Source organism: Muntiacus reevesi, chromosome 4 (assembly GCF_963930625.1).
Source record: "Muntiacus reevesi chromosome 4, mMunRee1.1, whole genome shotgun sequence".
NCBI classification, from domain to species: Eukaryota; Metazoa; Chordata; class Mammalia; order Artiodactyla; family Cervidae; genus Muntiacus; species Muntiacus reevesi.
In genome coordinates this window covers 141,762,051-141,786,229 of record NC_089252.1, presented here as the reverse complement: position 1 = coordinate 141,786,229, position 24,179 = coordinate 141,762,051, and the positions used below count along the sequence as shown (strand labels likewise).

At 44.2% G+C, this 24,179-nt stretch overlaps 1 non-coding gene and 1 pseudogene across 1 annotated transcript; one reads left to right on the top strand and one right to left on the bottom strand.

Moving 5' to 3' along the window:
• Positions 1-9,725: 9,725 nt before the first annotated feature.
• LOC136168041 (U6 spliceosomal RNA) lies at positions 9,726-9,832 on the bottom strand. The gene has a single exon (XR_010663205.1). It is a non-coding gene; the product is annotated as a U6 spliceosomal RNA (small nuclear RNA).
• A 9,945-nt stretch (positions 9,833-19,777) lies between these two features.
• Positions 19,778-20,653, top strand: LOC136167926 (small ribosomal subunit protein uS5 pseudogene; annotated as a pseudogene).
• Positions 20,654-24,179: the final 3,526 nt, after the last annotated feature.

The following is a 24,179-nucleotide window of genomic DNA, read 5'->3' as shown; positions in this document are numbered from 1 at the left end:
TGCAACAAGAGAAGCCACTGCAATGAAAAGCCCAAGCACTGCAACTAGAGAGTAACCCCCACTTGTCACAACTGGAAAAAGCTCTCATGAAGCAATGAAGACCCAGTGCAACCAAAAATAAATAAATAAATAAAATCTAGTTTGTATCAGTGTTATTGGATATTTCAAGTAGAAAATTAATTCCAATAACTCAGTTTTGTTCTCATTCAATTTATGGAATCAAAATGAAGCTTTTGGAAGTTCATTAGACATTATTGTGAATGCTATTATAAATTTAGCTAAGCAGTTTATGTTTGAAGAGGAAATCATGTGTTTTTGTGGTGACAAAATGAGTAAAGTTTTTGGAGGATCATAATGTTATGGTAAAATATATATTAAAAAAACCCCAAAACTATGAAGCAGAAAAGTACCTGTGGTGCATATATAATTTATAACTGAGGCAAAATAAGTGACAATATTTTACCAATCCAAACAGAGTTATAACTGTAAAAATTAACAAATATATATATTAAATTTACTAATATACATATAATTACAAACTTATACATGTGTAGACATACGTATAGGCTTCCCTGGTGACTCAGCAGTAAAGAATCTGCCTTTAATGTAGGAAACATGGGTTCAATCCCTGGGACAGGAAAAATCCCCTGGAGAAGGAAATGGCAACCCACTCCAGTATTCTTGCCTGGGACATGGACAGAGGAGCCTGGCAGGCTACAGTCTATGGGGTCACAAAAGAGTTGGAAATGACTTCGTGACTAAACAACCAATGTACATATATACATAATAAATATACATACATAAACATACATATATAAAATTTATATGTATGAGCATAGATATGTATGTATTATATTATGCAACGTATTATATATATTATATATGTATGAGCTAAGATAATTTATGAGGAAGTTGATGTCATCAACCTAAATGTTCTACAATTGTATTAAGTTTTTAAAAATAAGTTGATTATTATAGGTATATATTCATAAACAGTAACCTGTGAATTGTGAGTGCATTTTGTTTAAAACTCATTGGAAACCTTTAATCAAAATATTCATTGAATGATATGCCAAAACCTCAGCATTTGAAGTCTTTAGTAAACTGCAATAATGGAAAATACAGTTTGCTTGTGGAGACATTGAAATTTATTTCCACAAAAGCAAATGAAAATCAAACAAATCAAATGACTAGCAAATAGTTTACAAGGTTTAATTTTGAGAATTTAGAATATCTCAACTTTGTGGAAAGAATGTTTTGGTAGAACTCTTATATTGAAACAAACAAATTGATATTCTTTTCTGGAATTAGATGAAATTGAGTAGAATCTCAATCTGGTGAAACATTCTGAGAACCATAAACTAAAGATTACTTGTCAGTTCTTTTTGCCTTCTAAAAATATTTGTCAACAGGTTAGAATACAGTTATCTGTGAAAATATTTACACATTTCAAAAGAAAAAATTAGGATAGAGTATTCTATTTGGCAGAATTTTCTGAGTTTACCAGGTTAGTTCAGCAATTGTAAAGAGTATTTTTCTCACTTAAAATATTCTGGTCCAATAACTGATTCATACTGTTGTACAGCAGAAAGTAACACAACATTGTAAAGCAATTATCCTACAATTAAAAAAAACTAACCATGCAGTATTTCAGGGCCTCTCGCCTTCTGAGATGGCCCACGCTCTTGTCTGTGGAGTGTTTCTCTTTAAATAGATCCATTCCTTACCTAAACACACATACATGGTCTACAGAAAAGAGTTAAATAAAGATGCCAACAATTTCAGATTTATTATTCATAACTTGCAAATTTGAGAATGGTCACTGGCAATTTTAATAAGAAGTAAAAAATAATAAAATACTATTTAAAAATATCCTTCAGAATAGAAGTGACATGGTGTTAGAAGCAGAGATAGTTGAGAAACAGTTAAAACCTGTGAATACATTCCGAGAAGAATTATTTTTCTTATGTTATTTATGTTATTTTTAAATGTATGGTTTGAAGCATGGTGTGTTTATTACATCCTAGCAATGTCAATGCTTGCACTTGTATTATAGCTTAATATTAAAGTTAAGTGATTGCTAATCTGTAATTTTTTGTGTGTTGCTCTCTGGAACTGTTGGAAATAAATGGTCTTCAGAAACAGTCCACCTTGAACTCCCTGGGTGAGAGACATTTAATCACATTCCCTGCCAACTTCTGGGGACCTCTGGAAAATACTGGGTCAACAAGATCAATATATCAGAATGTTTATTCCTTGAAACAATTTCTTTTTTAGAGATAGGTCACCTGGGTCTTTTAAAAACATAGCACTAGGAGCTGGCCTTTCTATCTGTGTCTGATTATTCAAAAGAGAAAAAAAGGAGGAAAAAGGTAGTGAAACTTCTTGTGACAAAGCTGCTCTTAGCTGTCAGGTATGACCCCCACTCCCTGCCCCCCATGGAGAAGAAAAAGTCAAAGCAGGATTTGGGGAAAACTTCTTTGCCAGAATCCATGCCTTCCAGAAATCAAAAGGGATAGAAAATTCAGAAACACCACTCCATGACTAGTTCAGTGTTAAGCAATAATCTCATTTCCTGAATTTTTAGATTTTTGGATCATGGTTTGAGTCACCTGCACAACAAATGATTCTTTGTTAGTTTTTCACTACATATTAATCTTCTTTCGGAGGATTCAAATGTTGAAAACATTTGATTCATTTTTTAATAGTGGTAAGAATTTCATACAAATTGTTAGAGAGCCATGAGAAGACCCCCAGCAAGGCTGAAACACTTAGAAAGTGAAGCTTCTACCTACCTGGGAAGTAGGTGAATGTTGTTCATGGGCCTGCAGAGAATATGTGCGAATCCAGTGTGGTTTATTATGGACATTTAACTAATAATTTGAATAATAATGCAGTTTGTGTAGAATTGTTCATATGTTCATTTTCCCCCCAAGCTTTAAACTTTTTATTTTGTATTGGGGAATAGCCAATTAACAATGTTGAGGTAGTTTCAAGTGAACAGCAAAGGAACTCAACAAAACACATGTATCCATTCTCCCCCAGGTCCCCCTCTCATCCAGGCTGGCACAAAACATTGAGCAGAGTTCCATGTGCTATACAATAGATCTTTGTTGGTTATCCATTTTAAATATTTTAAATATAGTTGTGTTCATATGTTCATTTAAATGGAAAAGAGTCTGGCAGAGAGTCCTTAAGCACATATGCAGTTCTAAGAATCCCAACCTGCCTATTTGGTATCTATACTTCTTCAGTTGAACAGTGTTAGGAAAAATCACATGCGGGCTGGTCCTAGTTTATATTTATTACTACAAACCTACACTGGGCTCCTATCCTTGTCTATCAGTCCTACAACATTTCTCCAGTAAATATGCTCCCCATTTACCCAATTAGCTATCTCACGCGGTGCTTTCCTCCTCAAACCTTCCATGAACCCTCAGCTCCTTTCCATGTTCAAGGTCTTTGCATAATTTCAACCATCTTTTCTACTGACTGTTTCCATCTCTTTCCCAGGTAGCTCTTCTGACATGTCTGTACACCTTCCTGGTGGCTCCCCGCTGAACGTTGCACAGGTGTCTCAGATTTAGTATCATCTCCACTCCCTCTATCATTCTCACCTCCCACACCCATAACTGTTCCTCCTGTTGTGTTTCTCATTTGGCCTAATGATGTGAGCACATTTTCAAACGACCAAGTCAGAAATCTTGGGGTTTCCCTGCAGGGTCCTCTGGATTCTTTCCCTGTCCTTATTTTTAATGCCACCCTTTTATTTGTTTATTTTAGTGCTACCCTTTCAGTCCAAGCCCTTGCTGCATCTCACCCTGATAAAGAACAGTCTCACATTGGGTTTGTTTTCTGATGATCTGGTCCTTCCTCCAAATGCTGCCAGAATAGTTTTTAAAATGCAAATTTGGTCTTGTCACTTCTTGCTTAAAATCTTCCAAAGCCTCTCAACTTCCCTTTAGGATAAACCCTTGCTATTTAGCCGAGCCAACATAGCCTTTCATGATCTGGCCCAGTCACAATTTCAGTTTTTTCACTTTTTAAACCCTCATTCAGGCTTTATGCTTTCGAGGCAGATTTTTTTTTTTAATGTTGCTCAGTAAATCAAGGTTTTCCACTAAGTTGTTAAATTTCCTCACATTGTTCTCTAAACCCGAGAGCCCTTGGTGGATTTAATAGATGTCTAAATGTACTCATCCTAAAGTCTCAAACCAGGAATCTCTTCCTACCTGAAGCTTTTCCTAGAGTTCTCTGAATCTTCCCCATCCTTTCCAGTCTGGGTCAGGGATGATGCCTGTGGGCTTCATGGTGCCCTATCGAGTGTGGCCTGCCTGAGGTTCTCTAGGATGGGGAGGATGGGCTCTGTGAAGTGTCAGAAGGACGGTGAAGTCACCATGGCTGGCTGGGTGGAGAACAGCCCTGGTCCACCTGAATGGCTGCTTCTTGTAGGGGCTGGTATGCAGGAAAGAGGGTCAGATAGGTCTGCAGGAGACAGCAGGCTCAGTGTACATGCATGCATCGCTTCAGTCGTGTCCAACTCTGTGCGACCCTACGGACTGCAGTCCACCAGGCTCCTCTGTCCAAGGGATTTTCCAGGCAAGAATACTGGAGTGGCTTGCCATGCTCTCCTCCAGGGGATCTTCCCGACCCAAGGACTGAACTTGTGTCTCGTATGTCTCCTGCATTGGCAGGTGGGTTCTATACCACTAGCGTCACATGGGGTTCAGTATGAGGTGGAAATAAAGTGAGCAGCAATTGTAGGGGCTGAGCCAGTTGGTTCTCTGATCAGGAGGGTCCAGAAAGAGATTCCTGGCACTGAGGGGTGGAGGGGGTTGGGAGTGGGAGGTGGGACAGGAGGGATAGATATGGGCCCCACGTACTCTCATTGGAAGAATGTTTTGCTGGAGAGAAGAATCTGGCAGATCCCTATCCTCAAAGGATCCACAGTCAAGTTTGGGATTAAATATGAGTTAAACAATATGACATTTATCTGGCTTCTAACGGGAGATATCCAGAAGAGATAGAATGAAGGTCTGATGTGCTTTAGGGTCAGTGGGAGGAGAAAAGGGTATATGCTGATAAATATTCAGAGGTAGTGTAGACTGGGTTGTTGACTGGATGAGGAGAGTGAGGGTGTGGATAAGGGTTGCATGTCTGAGGGTTTGAGTATGTGAGTGTGTGTGTATAAATGAGTGTGTGTGTGTGAGTGTAGTGTATGAGTGGATGGTGGTTTGTGGACAAGGGGAGGAGCTCTGACTCTAGGACCCAAATGGTCTCCAGCAGCAGAGTGTTAGAGTCAACCATTTCAAACTCTGTAACTTGCACAAGGTTAGATCCCTGGGTCTGGAAGATCCCCTGGAGAAGGGCTTGGCAACCCACTCCAGTCTTCTTGCCTGAAGAATCCCATGAACAGAGGAGCCCGGTGGGCTACAATCCACGGGGTCACAGAGTTGGACACGACTGAGTGACTAACACTTTTCACAAAAGAAGAGGCTGGGTTTCCAAAACCAATACCAGAGTAGCCACAGAGCAGCAGCCTCTGCTGCTGCTAAGTCACTTCAGTCGTGTCCGATCCTGCACGACCCCATAGACGGCAGCCCACCAGGCTTCTCTGTCCCTGGGATTCTCTAGGCAAGAATACTGGAGCGGGTTGCCATTTCCTTCTCCAATGCATGCATGCATGCTAAGTCGCTGCAGTCGTGTCCGACTCTGTGCAACCCTACGGACAGCAGCCCACCAGGCTCCTCTGTCCACGGGATTCTCTAGTCAAGAATACCAGAGTGGGGAAAAAAAAAAGAATACCAGAGTGGGTTGCCATTTCCTTCTCCAGCCAGAGCAGAGTCTTTCCAAATATCACCATCACTACTTACTATCCACCCATTTCTCTAGTTGCCTCACTCCTGACTCCAGGAGTTAACAAGCAAATTATTCACAGAAAAGGGGATTTGGGAGATATGGGCATGTGTGCTGTACTATTGTCCCCCACTATTCTGTGATAGGCCCCAGGTTCAAAGTTATTAACTGCAAGGGAAAGGAATGAATCCACTTTGTGTGTTAGGGGAGGAACTGTTAAGATGACGCCTCCTCCTCTCTGCTGTGTCCTGCGGAAGGGCTGTTCTCTGTGAAGTCCTATAGGAGCTGATGAATAGCCATTTATTTGCCCAGTTGTGTATCCTTCACCCACCAGGCTTTTCTGAACTTCTTTTTCCCATTCTTCTGCCCACTTGTGCAGACCTTGCCTGGTAGTGGGAGGCATAACAGAGACTCCGAAGAGAGGAAGTTGGGACTCATTGGGATCTGGCCCATTGGAATCAAGACATAGAGATAGGCTGTCTCTATGAGGGCCATCTTACCCTGACTGCTGTGATTGACATGACTGCTCTCCACCAGGCACCTGTGATGCCATTTCACATCCTTGATGCCCTTGACCCTTCACCTTTGCCTCGTGGGGACATATGACCAGAAAGCAATGGTACTGAATATTTACTAGATGCCTCAGAAGATCCCTGCTTCAGTCCTTGAGAGTCAACATGTGGCAAATCTTGGTCTTTTGTGGGCTGATTTGACTTTTGGAAACAGTTGTTAAGCTGTTTCTTGCTCCCACATGAGCTTTGTTGAATCATCTTCTCCTATTCTTTAACCACACTCTGGGCAGATACCATGACTTTCTAGTCATGTGATTATTTAAGAGTCCATTTTTGAAATTTACTATGAAGTTTAGTATAAACCTCATCTGCTTTCTTCCTCCCAGTACAGGCAAGGCGTGTGACTGGAGGGAGTTGAGAGGGGACAGTTCCGTGGCCTGGTTCTGGAATACTTCATATCTGCTGGAGGCCCCAGCCAACATTTTCTGTTCCACCCCACCTTACACTATCCTCTCTGGCTCTCCGTTCAGTTGTCAGGCACTGTGCTGTGTAGTCGCTCAGTCATGTCTGGCACTTTGCCACCCCACGGACTGTAGTCCGCCAGGCTCCTCTGTCCATGGGGATTCTTCAGGCAAGAAGACTGGAGTGGGTTGCCATGCCTTCCTCCAGGGGATCTTCCCAATCCAGGGATCGAACCCAGGTCTCCCACATTGCAGGCGAATTCTTTAATGTCTGAGCCCCAAGAAAGCCCTGTTAGGCACTGGGGTAAGAGAAATTAATTTGATAAGATTCTTCCTTCAAGAAGTTTATAGGGTGGGACTGGTACTGAGCTTTATGTAAACAATGTTGAGATTAATCTAAACTGTAATAGGAAGCCTCTAAAAGAGAGGCAGAATAGAGTAGGATCAGTGGGAGTGGAGGAAAGGGGGTGTGTTGGGTAAACACTCCAGGGTCTGTAAAGACAGGACTCGGGAGCTGGCCAGATGTGGGGATGGTGCTGAGTGCCCGGGGGTTTCCCTGTAAGTGAGTAAGAGGGTGACTGGCCTAGACAGGCATGGGGGATCTTGATGGGGAGGACAGGGATCCAGGTGGGGCATTGTGTGTGTGTGTGTGTGTGTGCATGTGTATGCAGGCAGGTGTGTATAGGTGTGTTTGCAGGATGTGTACACAGAAGTGGGTCTTCTCATTCTTCATGGTGTATCATTGAAAACACAGTGCGGGCGGGTCCTGCTATCCCCACCCGGCTCTTTTCAAGTGGAAACTGGCCCGCAGGATTCCTGTCTCAGAATTTACAGCAGGAAACGCCTCTTCAGCTTCAGCCCTCCCTGCCTTTCTCTTGTTTGAGACCCAGGGATTGAAGTGGGTGTACTCATGAGAATGAAGGCAGGGATCTGAGTGGTAAAGACCTTCTCATTGATTTTTTAAAAGTGACCTAAATTTAATGTTGATTTCAAGTGGGCTTCCCAGGTGGCTCTAGTGGTAAAGAACCCCTCTGATAATGCAGGAGATTTAAGAGACGTGAGTTTGATCCCTGGGTTGGGAAGATCCCCTGGAGGAGGATATGGCAACCACTCCAGTATTCTTATCTGGAGAATCCCAAGGACAGAGGAGCTTGGTGGGCTACAGTCCATGGGGTCGCCAAGAGATGGACACTACTGAAACAATTAGCGCCAGCACATGGGGACAGAGTGGGAAGGCACAGGATGGAAGAGGTAGGGGTTACTCCAGAAAGGGTTATTTGTTTTCTCCTGAGATGGTTAATAAACATACTTCTACCCTTTGTATTGGGTAGCTTGAGAGGCTGTCCTCCCTGAACCTGCAGTGGAAGGTCCTAATGATTGTATGTCTGACTGTCCTCACGCCTTCATGTTCTTTCTCTAGCACCTGGGTGAGAGCCTTGTCCCAGAGAGTAGGAGATAGATAGCACAGAACTCAGTGAAAAGAAATGACCCGGATTCCTCCAGGAGCTGCTAGCACCTCTCATCTCCAAGACACATGTATAAACTGTCTTTACATGAGTCATCTCCCCCTGACTACTCTAACTTCACTGGTCCTTCTGCCAAGGCCCACAGTAACGATTGGTTTCCCTGAATAGATGCAAGCTGGTATGACCAGAAGGCAGAGAAGTTGACTTACCAGAAAAATGCCTGAGAGAATAAATGTCCCAGACATTGAGTACTCTCAGGTGACACATCGCAGTCCTATGAAGTTTGAGTTGATGTTTGAAAATAGTCAAATGACATCAAGCTCCAATGGTGAGATACATGAGGAGAGAGATTTAGTTTGAAAATAAGGCTTGATAGAAGTAAACTTACATAGAATGGATAAAAAACAAGGTCCTACGTATAACACAGACAGCTATATTCAATACCTTATGATAATCATAATGGAAAAGAATATTAAAAAAAGAATGTACACATGTGTGTGTGTGTGTGTGTGTGTGTGTGTGTGTATAGAGCTTCCCAGGTGGCGCTACTGGTAAAGAACCTGTCTGCAAATGCAGGAGATGTAAGAGGTATGAGTTTGATCCCTGGGTCAGGAAGATTCCCTGGAGGAGGGCATGGCAACCCACTCCAGTATTCTTGCCTGGAGAATCCCATGGACAGAGGACCCTGGAGAGCTACAGTTCATAGAGTTGCAAAGAGTCAGACATGACTGAACGACTTAACTCGCACATATATGTGTAACTGAATTACGTTGCTGTAGAGTAATAATTAATACAACATTGTAAATCAACTATATTTCAATTAAAAAATAAAAAACTATTTTATGTCTTATGCATTGCTTATATTTAAAAAACTGAAGTTTTAAAATAAATAAAAACAAAATTAAAACATTAAGAAAAGAAAAATGAAAATAGGGCTTGATGGCACCAACATAATGTTTTCTAATCTGCATGGTTTGCAAAAGAGCTTCAAAAGGTCATTTTAAAAGGGAAGCTTCTGCAAGGATTTTTAGAGCAATGAATGTTCGAGTCCTCAACCCCCAGGATTTATTGAAATATAATAACATTATGTGAGTTTCAGGTGGTTTGAGGTGTACAGTGTGTTGATTTGATACACATATATTGCAAAATAATTACTGCCATAGTACTAACCACCACCTCCCTCTTATCACATAGTTTTTCATTTTTTTTTTGTGGTAAGAAAATTTAAGATCCATTCTGTTAGCAACAGTCAAGCATATGATATGGTATTATTAGCCATAATCATCATGCTGGACATTGAATTTTCAAACTTGTTACTTTTATAACTAGGAAATTGTACACTTTGACCAATATCACCCCATTTCCCCCAGCCCATGGTAAATACCACTCTGCAGTCTTTTTCTCTGAGTTAGACTCTTTTAGATTACACATGAAATTGGTCATTGCATGCTCTTTTGGGTGTCATCCTTGTGCAGGGCCCATGCTAATCTTCCCTGCATCGTTCCAATTTTAGTGTACGTGCTGCCGAAGCGAGCACTGCATGCTCTTTTGGAGTAAGTGCTTCGTCACTCTAACTTATTTGGAGAGGATAATGGCCACTTTGATGTAAAAATTCCAATCTATTGGTGACAAACCTCTTTTCACCTTGTCATTGCGTATCTTGGACTTGGTTTTACCTAGCAAAGTCAGGGACATATTTAGTGGAAGCTAAGTTCCTTCACCCTAAAGAGATGGAGGGCTGACGCATCGTTAGATCGTGGGAAGTTGTGGGGGAGGGAACTTCATAGGTTTCTTCCTTCTGGGGACGTACGAAGGAAGAAACTATGAAGCAGTTAGAAAGAAGGGTGCGTAGAACTTAGGGCTGCCAATCTAGAGATTGTTTACTGTGGATCTTGGATACAGAAGGGGAGAAACAAAACCAGGACAAATCAGCTTGGTGGAATTGATTTTGGGGACCCCTGTAAATGAAGAGTGGCATAAATGTGAGGTGGAGGGAGTTATTTGGAGCCTGGGATGGTTCTTACGGGAGGCTGTGATAAGATGGAACCCTAAGCAGGAGGGAAGGGGGCTGCCAGCTTACCTCTCTGCCTCGATCTACTTTTGGCCCTTGGGGCCAGTTCCAAAGTACGGATGGTACCTGAACTGGATCTAGGTCCTTGCCAACTCCCAGTCCTCCTGACCCATCCCTTTAATCCCTGGAGGCATCAGAGAGGCAAGCCCAGACACATGAATTGCCAATTTACTCATGGAAATGACTTGGACAAACAGAATTTTTATTCTCCTGTTAGTTCATGGGGTGGGAAAAAAAGCTGCCCAGTGGAGTATGAAGGACACAAGGGTTCCTGTTTCCTGCTGAGACTCCAGGAACCCTGGGAGGCCACTGTGTCCTAAAATGCTCCCAAATGGCCACGATCCCTGGTTCCCTCTCATTCTGTATTGGGTAGAATTCCACTGTCTTTCCCTCTTCTGAGTTGGCAACAAGGAAGGAACCAGCTGGGTACATGGAGGGATTTTGCTTCCATAGTAACTCAGAGATACTTACAAGCGAAGGGGCTTAGGTGGGTGTCATTCCACACATATATGTCAGACTGGCAGTGAGAGGGGAGGAGGTAGGGGGAGAGGCTATGTCTTGATTCTGGCTTTACCATTTGCTATAAGTTTGTGATTCTGTTTTCTGGATACATGCTATGGTTGGGTATTTATAGATACATCTATCTTAAGGCTAGGGCTTCCCTGGTGTCTTAGATGGTAAGGAATCTGCCTGCAATGTGGGAGACCCAGGTTCAATCTCTGGGTTGGGAAGCTCCCCTGGAGGAGGGCATGGCAACCCACTCCAGTATTCTTGCCTGGAGAATCCCCACGGACAGAGGAGCTTGGTGGGCTACAGTCCATGAGGTCACAAAGAGTCAGACATGACTGAAGCAATTTAGCAGGCATGCACATGTCAAGGCTGGGAGTCTCTCATTCTCCAAACTTTTTAAATGTAATCTCCTTCTATGACATGAAAAATAACATATGGAAGTCAAGCTCCCACCCCTAAATACCACTGGAGTCCCAGAGGCTTCTGGTCTCACAATCACTCTCCCTATGATTTTCTTTTCCTGCAGAACTGCTGGTCTCATTGGCATCTTGTTCTCGGTAGCTATTCTGTGGGCTTTCAATCTTCCCAAACACAAGTCTTAGTTCCCTTTCTCTGAGTTCCAGCCCCCACTTCAGCATCACCAGCATGAAGCTATTGTGTGAGACAGGCTCTTGCTGAAGGTTTGTGTTGACATCACAGGATGAAAAACAATTTTTTGAGGATGAATCACCCACAGTGTATGCTCTTGGGCTATGGGGGACACAATTTCCCACTAACCTCCTCCTCTAGCCTCTCTTCCTCCCACAACACTTCTCTTCCTGGCTCCCCACTGCCCTGGGCTCTTGGCTTTCAGCCCCCTGCCCCGTAATTATTTTCACATTTTCTCCTCACTCATTCAGGAAACAATTGTTTGTCGATGCGTAGATATTAAGAAGAGGTGGCAAGAATACACAGAAGAACTGTACAAAAAAGATCTTCACGACCAGGTAATCACGATGGTGTGATTACTCGCCTAGAGCCAGACATCCTGGAATGTGAAGTCAAGTGGGCCTTAGGAAGCATCACTACAAACAAAGCTAGTGGAGGTGATGGAATTCCAGTTGAGCTACTTCAAATCCTGAAAGATGATGCTATGAAAGTGCTGCACTCAATATGCCAGCAAATTTGGAAAACTCAGCAGTGGCCACAGGACTGGAAAAGGTCAGTTTTCATTCCAATCTGAAAGAATGCTCAAATTACCACACAATTGTACTCATCTCACACGCTAGTAAAGTAATGCTTAAAATTCTCCAAGCCAGGCTTCAGCAATACGTGAACCATGAACTTCCAGATGTTCAAGCTGGTTTTAGAAAAGGCAGAGGAACCAGAGATCAAATTGTCAACATCCGCTGGATTATTGAAAAAGCAAGAGAGTTCCAGAAAAACATCTATTTCTGCTTTATTGACTATGCCAAAGCCTTTGGCTGTGTGGATCACAATAAACTGTGGAAAATTCTGAAAGAGATGGGAATACCAGACCACCTGGTCTGCCTCTTGAGAAACCTGTATGCAGCTCAGGAAGCAACAGTTAGAACTGGACATGGAGCAACAGACTGGTTCCAAATAAGAAAAGGAGTACGTCAAGGCTGTATATTGTTATGCTGCTTATTTAACTTATATGCAGAGTACATCATGAGAAACGCTGGGCTGGAAGAAGCACAAGCTGAAATCAAGATTGCCAGGAGAAAGATCAAGAACCTCAGATATGCAGATGACACCACCCTTATGGCAGAAAGTGAAGAGGAACTAAAAAGCTTCTTGATGAAAGTGAAAGAGGAGAGTGAAAAAGTTGGCTTAATGCTCAGCATTCAGAAAACTAGATCATGGCATCTGGTCCCATCACTTCATGGCAAATAGATGGGGAAACAGTGGAAACAGTGGCTGACTTTATTTTGGGGGGCTCCAAAATCACTGCAGATGGTGATTGCAGCCGTGAAATTAAAAGACGCTTACTACTTGGAAGGAAAGTTATGACCAACCTAGACAGCATATTAAAAAGCAGAGACATTACTTTGTCAACAAAGGTCCATCTGGTCAAGGCTATGGTTTTTCCAGTGGTCATGTATGGATGTGAGAGCTGGACTGTGAAGAAAGCTGAGTGCTGAAAAATTGATGCATTTGAACTGTAGTGTTGGAGAAGACTCTTGAGAGTCCCTTGGACTGCAAGGAGATCCAACCAGTCCATCCTGAAGGAGATCAGTCCTGGGTGTTCATTGGAAGGACTGATGCTGAAGCTGAAACTCCAGTACTTTGGCCACCTCATGCAAAAAGTTGACTCATTGGAAAAGACCCTGATGCTGGGAGGGATTGGGGGCAGGAGGAGAAGGGGACGACAGAGGATGAGATGGCTGGATGGCATCACCGACTCAATGGACATGAGTTTGAGTAAACTCCAGGAGTTGGTGATGGACAGAGAGGCCTGGTGTGCTGCGATTCATGGGGTCGCAGAGTCGGACACGACTGAGCGACTGAACTGAACTGACAGTGCTGCAGGTAACAGGCACCATTCTGCACAGGGGTGAGTTTGGTTCTTTCTGTCTTGTTGCCCAGGGGAAACTCGACTTTCTGATAAAAGGCCTGTCAGAGGTTCTCAGAATGTATTTTTAAGCAACAAAACAAAACAGCACAAACAACAATCCATCTACTCCTAGATGAAAGTTTTACTCTTCTAGAAGATGGGTGCTCGGTCTCTCAGCGGTGTCCAACTCTTGGCAACCCCATGACTGTAGCCCTTCCAGCTCCTCTGTCCCTGGAGTTTTCCAGATGAGAATGCTGGAGTGGGTTGCCACTTCCTACTCCAGGGGATCATCCTGGTCCAGGAATTGAGGCTGTAGTTATTTTTGTTGTGAAGTTTTCTTACTCTCTGGGGCATTAGGGGTAGTGTGCCAGTGTGTGTATGTGTGTGTGTGCATGTGTATGCTCGAGTGAAGGGCGGGGGAGAATAGGGAGGGTCCCATTGCAGGGCGAGGTGACCCCCTAGGCAGTGTAGACAAAGTGTGTTCACAACAAGGTTCTGACGTTGAGCCTCAGGGCCTCCCTGCCACCCTCTCTCCCAGGCTCCCCATGAGTCCCCTCCCTGTTCTCTGGCCGGCGCCTCCCAGGGGCCAGTGCTGCCGAGCTGACCCTGTGTGGAGAGGAGGGGGTCTCCTGGCCGTCAAAGGGGAGGAGACGGTGACATTGGAGAGCTCCTGGGTGGAGGGGTGTGAGTTCTCCAGGTGGGGGCGGATTTCTGCCAGTCCTTTCAGGGCAGCTGGAGGTCAGCTATTAGGGAGGCAGGAAGGTAGACGGGATGGCCTATGAGCTGTGGCTTTAGTTTACCACCGGAAGGTCAGGACCCTGTGTATGAGGTGGCAAAGCACAGCTTCTAGGATAGAGTGGCTGGACTTGAATTCCCATTCTGCCCTTATTTGCTGAGTGGCCTTGAGGAGATGCTGAGCTCTTGAGTTTACAAGAAAGGTATGACCGGGTTCTCACCCTCTCATCTTGATTAAAGTTCAATGGAGTGAACACTCTAGCCTGTGATGTGAGAGGGAAGGCCAGAAGGGAGCGATGAGGGTCTGTGATGGTCTGACAGCGGGCGTGGGCAGAGTGCTTGCAGTAGCAAAACACTGCAGAGTCCTCAAGGGCAGGATGAGGGAAGACAGACAGAGAGAGAGGTGCTGCAGCCTGTGTGTGGGTTTACTGCAGGGGGGCGGCTGGTGTGCACACGTGTGCATGTGTCTGAGAATGTGTGTGCATCTTACGTGTTTGGGAGTGTTGTGTCTGTGTGTGCACTGTGAGTGAGTGTGTGGCATGTGTGTATTGTGTGTCTGTTTTGTTTGTGAACTTGTTGCACACGGTTGTACGTTTAATTCAGTTTAATAATTTAATTGAATTGTAACGTCCCAGAGCTAGTCTTGGGGAAAGGAGTGCCTCAAGGAGCAGGACAGAGGATGAGACCTGAAGGAAGCATGTAAACAGCTCAGGGGAGCCTGCAGAGAGGGCCAGGAGGTCCATTTGCGTGGATTCCCAGCCCTCTGCTGCCCGCCCCCCCCATCCCATTCTCCTGAGAGGCGTTCTAAGCTTAGGGCTTGGAGCCCTCTGGGTTGTCCATTAAGGGGAGATGGGGTCCCCAGGTGACTTGCAAACTTCTTGCACAAGTTTGCTCTCTACTCCTGCCCCTGCCCCCACCCCACCTCCCCAGCCTACTTTCACTGTGACTTTGGGAGAATGAAGTGGGGCAACATCAGTGCCAAAGTAAATGTCAAGCTGGTGCTGGCAGGAACCCTGGGGAACGCTTGACAAAGCGCAGAGTCAGTGCCCTCAGCAGCAGGAGCTGGATCAGTGGATTTAGGGTCAGGGGAAGGAAGAAGGAGAAAGGACACTGAAGGACGGGTCTTTTGGCCACCTGGTCTGACCCTGTCAAGGTTACTGAGGGTGGTTTTATCTCTTACGGCTGAGGCCCTGACGTCAGACTCTCAGGTTTGTGGGTGAGGATTTTGGAACTGGTAGTACCCATTGGGGAGAAGGCAATGGCACCCCACTCCAGTACTCTTGCTTGAATACTCCCATGGATGGAGGAGCCTGATGGGCTGCAGTCCATGGGATCACTAAGAGTCGGACACAACTGAGCGACTTCACTTTCGCTTTTCACTTTCATAGATTGGAGAAGGAAATGGCAACCCACTCCAGTGTTCTTGCCTGGAGGATCCCAGGGATGGCAGAGCCTGGTGGGCTGCCTTCCAAGGGGTCGCACAGAGTCGGACATGACTGAAGTGACTTAGCAGCAGCAGTACCTGCTCATGGCAAGGGGCATTTGAATGAGTCAGGGCAGAGGGAAGTGCAGGGTTTGGTAGGTGGATGGGCAGAGATACAAACAGACAGAGACACTTGCGAAGCAAGATAGGAAGAGAGAGACAAGTAGGGACAGGGAGAGGCTGGAGAGGGAGAAAGTTAAGAGACTTCCAGAGTGACAGACTCAGAGAGAGAGAAGAAAAGGTCTGTCCTTAGAACAGATGAGGAATAAGTGTGCAAAGGAGCTTTCTCTGAGTCACCTTATACAATATCCCCTGATCATGGCAGTGTTTCATTAGGATTGCCATCCCTTGGTGAATGCCAGTATCAAAAGTCCTATACTTTCCCAGACAGACTTAGCAGAGGCTGTTCTCTGCATACTGATTTTTTAGTAGCACTAATATTCCAGTTTAAAGGGAGTCTCCTTGCATGTCTCTGACTATGATTTATTGTTTATGATACTGATGATTGAACTGGTTCATTACTTTGAATTTGAATCAGATAACACACATATTTTCCCCCTCTGAGAATATGAATTACATCATTTAAGACATCGTGAAATAAATTCATCACGGCACACACATGTCTGTCCTGAGAAACTCCTTCTTCTTCACCTTTGGGTTCATAGAGTGAGGACCATGGTTGACCCTGGTGGCTGCAGCTTGGAAAGGCTTCCCAAGGTCCCTGGGCATTAGGATAGGACTGCGCGTCAGCAGATAACCTTCCAAAGGCAATGGGTTTTACCTGGCTGGAAGAGAAATTGAAGTTTGGATGGGGTGGCTTATTTTTCGGAGGGATGTGACCCAGCCTCTATCCCCAGGAGCAAATGGTCTGAGGTTTCAGGGAGATGCCTGCCTGCTCTGATGCCAGGGGCTGGACCGGCCGAGAGAGTGAGGCCATGAAGCCATTTTTGCTGGCTTAGGTTGAGGGTCAGAATGGAGCCCCAGGAGGGTTAGTAAGGGATGGCTGAGCATCAAGAAATGAAGGCCTGAGCCTGTGAGAGAGAACGGGGTCTGGGCACACCGGCCCCTTGTGTGTGATGTGGAATGAGCCTCTGAATGTGGCATATACAGCAGGGCTCCTCCAGGTTCAGGACCTAAACAACTCCACTGTGCTCGGAGGGACACCTGAGGCTGCCCCCCTCCTCCCGGGAGCCACGGCTGAAGCCCAGGGGCAAAATTCGCTGACACTACCCTCCCCTCCCCTGAATCCTCACTCTTCTCTCCCTTTCATTGTTCTATGGTTAGTTTTTCAGGCTGTTACTCAGCTGTGTAGGTTCCCCGCTTTAAATCCCCTCTTTAAAATCATCAGGTATATTTTTATTTTCCAGGTTGGGCCCTGAAAGGGATAGAGCAGCAGTCACACAGACAAGGTGCTTGTGGTCGTGGAGTTTGTATCCCTGTAGAGGGGGAGGGATGCCCAGAATACAAACAAATACACACAGTATACTGAGAGGCAATGATATCGGTGATGCAGGTTGGCAATGGAGACCTCCACGCCGTGTACAGCGTAGTTAGGGAAGACCTCTTGGGTAAGTGACATCTGAGCTGCAGAAAGTGAGCGAGTGAAGGTGGCCGGAGAGGGTGGACAGAGGCCGCGAGGCTAGAGCATCCTGGCACGTTGGGGAACAGCAAGAAATCAGGTGGCAGAAGTCGAGTGAGCAAGAAGGGTAGTAGTGGGAGATGCATACAGGGAAGTAGTGGGGGCGGGCAGGTCATTTAGGGTCTTACTGACCACTGTGAGGACTTCTGGTTTTACTCTGAGTGACAAAGAAGGCCATAAGAGGATTTTGAGTGCAGAAGTGATATGATCTGATTTTTTAAAAAATATTGAAGTATAGTTTATTTACAATGTTGTGTTAGTTTCATGTGTACACCAAAGTGATTCAGTTATACCTATTAATACATACATATTATATTCTTTTTCAGATTCTTTTTCATTATAGGTTATTATTAGATATTGAGTATAGTTTCCTGTGGTATACAGTAGGTCCTTGTGGTTTACCTATTTTGTATAGAGTAGCATGAATATGTTAATCACATACTCCTAATTTACAGCCCCTCCTGCTTCTCTGCCACTCCACTCTCCCATTTGGTAACCATAAATTTATTTTCTACATGATCCAACTTATACCTGAAAAGGATCATTTTGGCTGCAGAGTGGAGAATAGGCTGTAGAAGCAGAGAGACCCATTCATCAACCATGATTGCTTTGTGTTACAGAAAACCCAAGATAGGCTTATTTTTTATATTAAAAAAATCCAGAGGCACACAGTTTATGGCTAGTAGGATAGTCCCACAAAGTGATTAAGGACTCCAGTTTCTTCTATATTTTTGCTTCACTGTCCTGAGTGCCTGGCTTCCACCCTCCATAGACATTTCATGTTCTGTAAGGAACACTGAAGTTGCAGCCATGGAGCACTCTGAAGGCAGCAGGAGGAGGGAAGATGAGGAAGGGCTAGCTCATTCTCCTTCCATAAGTCTTCCCAGCAGTCTGTGCAACACTTCTGATTATGTGACCAGAACTGAGCCACGTGGCCACACCTAGCTTCTAGGGCAGCTGGGAAATAGTTTCCCTATTGCATGTATTGTCCAGGTTTTTGCCACCAAGGAAGAAGGCGAAGACGACATTGGGGGGTCATTAGTCTCCTCCACCACACAGTTAAAAAGATGTTGCAATAATCCAGGGGAGGGGAGAATGTTGGCTTGTACCAGGTGGTATTGAAGGAAATGGTTGGTGGTGCTCAGATTCTATAGTGTTTTCTTGGTAAATCTGACAGAATTTGCCAGAAAATTATTAGTTGTCACTCACACAAGAGAGCAGTTCAGGATGATACTAGTTTTGAGCAACTATAAGAATGGGAATTTCTATGGATTGAATTGAGGAAGACCTCTGAGGGTACCCAGTTGATAAGGATGGCTTCGGAAATCATGAGTGCTATCCCGGCCACTTTAAGTTTGAAAGGCTCATTAGACATTCTGATGGAGCTTTCAGGTGCGCAGTTTGATAAGTAAGGCTGGAGTTCAGAGAATATTTCTGGGCTGGCTAATATTTAAGGCTAAGAGATTGGATGAGATCATCATAAACATGCAGAGAGAGAGAGAGAGAGAGAGAGAAGAGGATGAGATCAGAAAGATGGGAGGAATCGACAAAGGAGACAGGGCAACCTTGTCCCGTGAGGAGGTAGGAGAACCAAGAGTGAGGTGGCCCGGAAGCCTCGGAGACACAGTGTCTCAAGGAGGCTGTGATGATGAGCTGTGTCATATGCTTTGATGGGTCAAGGAAGACAAAGTGAAGTTTAATCAATCAAAAGGCGACTTACGGTCTTGACAAGAGCCTTTCCAGAGTATTTGTAGGGGCCTAGAGTGAGCTTAGAGGTGAATGAGGGACAGGACTATAGAGCAGATATTCTGAAAGTTCCTTCCACTACAAAAAACATAGAACCTACATAGATCAGTTTAAAAAAAAACACAAAAAACCAAAACTGCACTACTGAGTTTGCAAGAAGTCAAGAAGTCAACAAGTCAAGAAGTCCTCTGCAAGAGGAAAAAAATCCTCAAAAATCCATGAGTTAAGACCAGACTGGTGAACAGTAAGCTGCCCTTACTTGACAAGGAGATTCAAGAGAATCTGAAGGTTCAAAATTCTTGGTCTTAACTATGTCTGCTCAATACCCTCACAGCAAGATCCTATGTCTAACTTCTGTGTGAGAGAACTAGAGGGTGGAACGTTCAGTTGGTGTTGCAACTTTGAAAGTTTTCCAATCAGACCCTTCCTGAGGTCCTCAGATCAATTTTCTCTGTGACTCCAGGGAATGAATGTCTGTGCTCAGTCATTAAGTTATGCCCAGGTCTTTGCGACCCCGTGGACTGTGGCCCACCAGGCTCCTCTGTCCATGGGATTCTCCAGGCGAGAATACTGGAATAGGTAGCCATTTCCTTCTCTAGGGGATCTACCTGTCCAGGGATCGAACCTGTGTCTCCTGCTTGGCAGGGGTATTCTTTATCATTGAGCCAACTCAGAAGCCCTTAGGGAATGGGAGACTCCCTCAAAGTTGCCATGAAAGCTTCTTCTCTGTAAAAACACCAAATGGTGGCTGACGCTGGCGCTGAGGGAGGGCCCAGAGGCCCCTAGGGCCCTGGAATGGGAGGCCTCAGTGGCTTCAGTGGAGGCTTTGGCTGCGGTATCTGAGACAGGGATTGGGCCAGGGCCGAGGCTGTGGAGCCTGAGGGTGCGGTCTTGCCTAGGCAAGACCAAGGACAAGTGGCTCCCCATCACCAAACTGGGCTGCATGGTCAGGGATGTGAAGATCAAATCCTTGGAGGAGATATATCTTGTCTCTCTGCCCATCAAGGAATCTGAGATCATTGATTTTTTCCTGGGAGCATCCCTCAAGGATGAGTTTTGAAGATTATGCCTGTGCAAAAGCAGATGCTTTTGCTGTCCAGGGACCAGGTTCAAGGCATTTGTTTCCATCAGGGATTGCGATGGTCACATTGGTTTTGGTGTCAAGTGCTCTAAGACGATAGCCACTGCCTTTCGTGGGGCCATCATTCTTGCCAAGCTCTTCATTGTCCCTGTGCCATGAGGCTACTGGGGGAATAAGATCTGCAAGTCCCACATTGACCAGGTGACTGGCCACTGTGATTCTGTGCTGGTGCACCTCATCCCTGCCCCCAGGGACACTGGCATCATCTCAGCCCCTGTGCCCAAGAAGTTCCTTGGTGATGGCTGGAACTGATCACCGCTGCACCTCTGCCAGGGGCTGCCCTGTCACGTTGGGCAACTTCGCCAAGGCCACTTTTGATGCCATTTCTAAGACCAACAGTTATCTCACCCCTGATCTCTCAAAAGATTATGGTGTTCATTGAGTCTGCCTATCAGGAATTCACTGACCATCTTACAAAGACCCACCCCATAGTTTCCCTGCAGAGGACCCAGGCTCCAGCTATAGCCACCACATAGTTTTATATGAGAAAAATACAGTAATGGAGCTCATTAAAAATGAAGTTGTTGGGAAGAACTTCACCACTTCACCTGTCTGTCTCTCTGTCTCCCAACTCTTGACCCAGGGTTTGAACCCCTGTCTCCTGTGTCTGCCTGCACTGCAGGAGGAGTCTTTACTGCTGGGGCATCAGGGAAGCCCCCCTACACTCCCTTAAGTCTCAGTTCTAACAGGGCAAGAAGAAACCAGGTGACTGTGATATCTATAAAATACCACTGTTGTTATGGCGACTAAGTGCCAAAGTCACTGGATTCCCTGAGGCCTCTTGTTCTCCACCTGCCCTCTGTCCCAGGTTACCTCTCATGATAATTTGAGTAACATGAAGCAGTGAGTGAAAAACATGAACTACTAATGTCTCAGTTCCTCACAGCAAAGAAAGCCATCCTGCCTTCTGTGGAGAAAATCGCCAGCCCTGAGTAACTTTACCAGGCCAGATGCATAAGAGAGTAATACATAGAAAAATGGTAGTTGGAATTCAGTGGGTGAAATAATCATGTAATAAAGGATATAATAATATCTCTTATATATAATATCATATATATAAGTAAAATTAACTTTTCATCTAGAAGAAAGTTGTTTCTAACCTTGTTTATGTATAAAATATATTCCATATAGCCTGAAAATCTAAAACCAAAAAGAAACAAAAAGGTTAAATAAACATTTAGGAGATTAGGAAAATATCTTGGGGGTAGGAAAAAACCTTCTTACATAGGAATCAAAACGAGATAAACTAAAAAAAGAAAAAAAGCATTGATGATTCTATACAAATTTAAAAGATACTACAGATGTCCACAGGAGATGGCAAGAGTGAACATCAACATTTTAGGAATCAGTGAACTAAAATGGACCAGAAGGGGCGAATTTAATTCAGATGACCGTTACATCTACTACTTTGGGCAAGAATCCCTTAGAAGAAATGGAGTACCTCTCATAGTCAACAAAAGTCCTAAATGCAGTACTTGGGTGCAGTCTCAAAAAAGACAGAATGATCTCTGTTCGTTTCCAAGGTAAATCATTCAATACCACAGTAATCCAAGTCTATGCCCCAACCACTAATGCGAAGAAGCTGAAGTTGAATGGTCCTCTAATGATCTACAAGACCTTCTAGAATCAACACCAAAAAAAGTCTCCTTTTCATTGTAGGGGACTTGAATGCAAAAGTAGGAAGTCAAGAGATACCTGGAGTAACAGGCAAGTTTGGCCTTGGAGTACAAAATGAAGCAGGGCAAAGGCTAACGGAGTTTTGCCAAGAGAACACACTGATCACAGCAAACACCCTCTTCCAACAACACAAGAGAAGACTCTACACATAAACATTGCCAGATGGTCAATACTGAAATCAAACTGATTATATTCTTTGCAGTCAAAGATAAAGAATCTCTATACAGTCACCAAAAACAAGACCTGGAGCTGACTGTGGCTCAGATCATGAACTCCTTATTGCCAAATTCAGACTTAAATTGAAGAAAGTAGGGAAAACCATTGGACCATTCATGTATGACCTAAATCAAATCCCTTGAAAGTGATAAATAGATTCAAGGGATTAGATCTGATAGACAGGGTGCCTGAAGAACTATGGACGGAGGTTCATGACATTGTACAGGAGGCAGTGATCAAGACCATTCCCAAGAAAAAGAAATGCAAAAAAGGGAAAATGATTGTCTGAGGAGGCCCTACAAATAGCTGAGAAAAGAAGAGAAGCGAAAGGCAAATGAGAAAAGGAAAGATATACCCATTTGAATGCAGAGTTACAAAGAATAGCAAGGAGAGATGAGAAAGCCTACCTTGGTGATCAATGCAAAGAAATAGAGGAAAACAATAGAATAGGAAAGACTAGAGATGTCTTCAAGAAAATTAGAGATACCAAGGGAACATTTCTTGCAAAAATGAGCACAATTAAGGACAGAAGTTGTATGGACCTAACAGAAGCACAAGATATTAAGAAGAGGTGGCAAGAATACACAAAAGAACTATACAAAAAAGATGTTCATGATCCAGATAACCACAATGGTGTGATCACTCATCTAGAGCCAGACATCCTGGAGTCCGAAGTCAAGTGGGCCTTAGGAAGCATCACTACAAAAAAGCTAGTGGAGGTGAGGAAATTCCAGCTGATCAAATTCAAATCCTAAAAGATGATGCTGTGAAAATGCTGTACTCAATATGCCAGCAAATTTGGAAAACTCAGCAGTGTCCACAGGACTGGAAAGGGTCAGTTTTCATTCCAATCCCAAAGAAAGGCAATGCCAAAGAATATTCAAATGCCAAAGAATATTCATCTTTAGCACTCACGCTAGCAAAGTAATACTTAAAATTCTCCAAGCAAGGTTTCAGCAGTATGTGAACTGAGAACTTTCAGATGTTCAAGCTGGACTTAGAAAATGCAGAGGAACCAGAGATCAAATTGGCAACATCTGTTGGATCATAGAAAAAGCAAGAGAATTCCAGAAAAACATCTACTTCCGCTTCATTGACTATACGAAAGCCTTTGACTGCGTGGATCACAACAAACTGGAAATTTCTTAAAGAAATGGGAATACCAAACCACCTGACCTGCTTCCTGAGAAATCTGTATGTGAGTCAAGAAGCAACAGTTAGAACTGGATGGAAAAACAGACTGGTTCCAAATTGGAAAAAGAGTATGTCAAGGCTATATATTGTCACCCTGCTTATTTAACTCATATGCAGAGTACATCATGCAAAATGCTGGGCTAGATGAAGCACAAGCTGGAATCAGGATTGTAGGGAGAAATATCAATAACCTCAGGTATGCAGGTGACACCACCCTTATGGCAGAAAGTGAAGAGGAACTGAAGAGACTCTTGCTGAAAGTGAAAGGGGAGAGTGAAAAAACTGTCTTAAAACTCAACATTCAGAAAACGAAGATCATGGCATCTGGTCCTATCACTTCATGGCAAATAGATGGTGAAACAATGGAAACAGTGACGGACTTTATTTTCTTGGGCTCAAAAATTACTGCAAATGGTGACTGCAGCCATGAAATTAAAAGACGCTTGTTCCTTGGAAGAAAAGCTGTGACTAACATAGACAGCATATTAAAAGGCAGAGACATTACTTTGCAACAAAGGTCCGTCTATACAAGGCTATGGTTTTTCCAGCAGTAATGTATGGATGTGAGAGTGGACTATAAAGAAAGCTGAGCACAGAAGAATTGATGCATTTGAACTGTGGTGTTGGAGAAGACCCTTGAGAGTCCCTTGGACTACAAGGAGATCGAACCAGTCCATCCTAAAGGAAATAAGGCCTGAATAGTCATTGGAAGGACTGACACTGAAGCTGAGCTCCGGTACTTTGGCCACCTGATGCGAAGAACTGACTCACTGAAAGAGACCCTGATGCTGGGAAAGATTGAAGACGGGAGGAGAAGGGGATGACAGAGGATGAGATGGTTGGATGGCATCACCGACTCAATGGACATGAGTTTGAGCAAGCTCCAGGAGTTCGTGATGGACAGGGAAGCCTGGT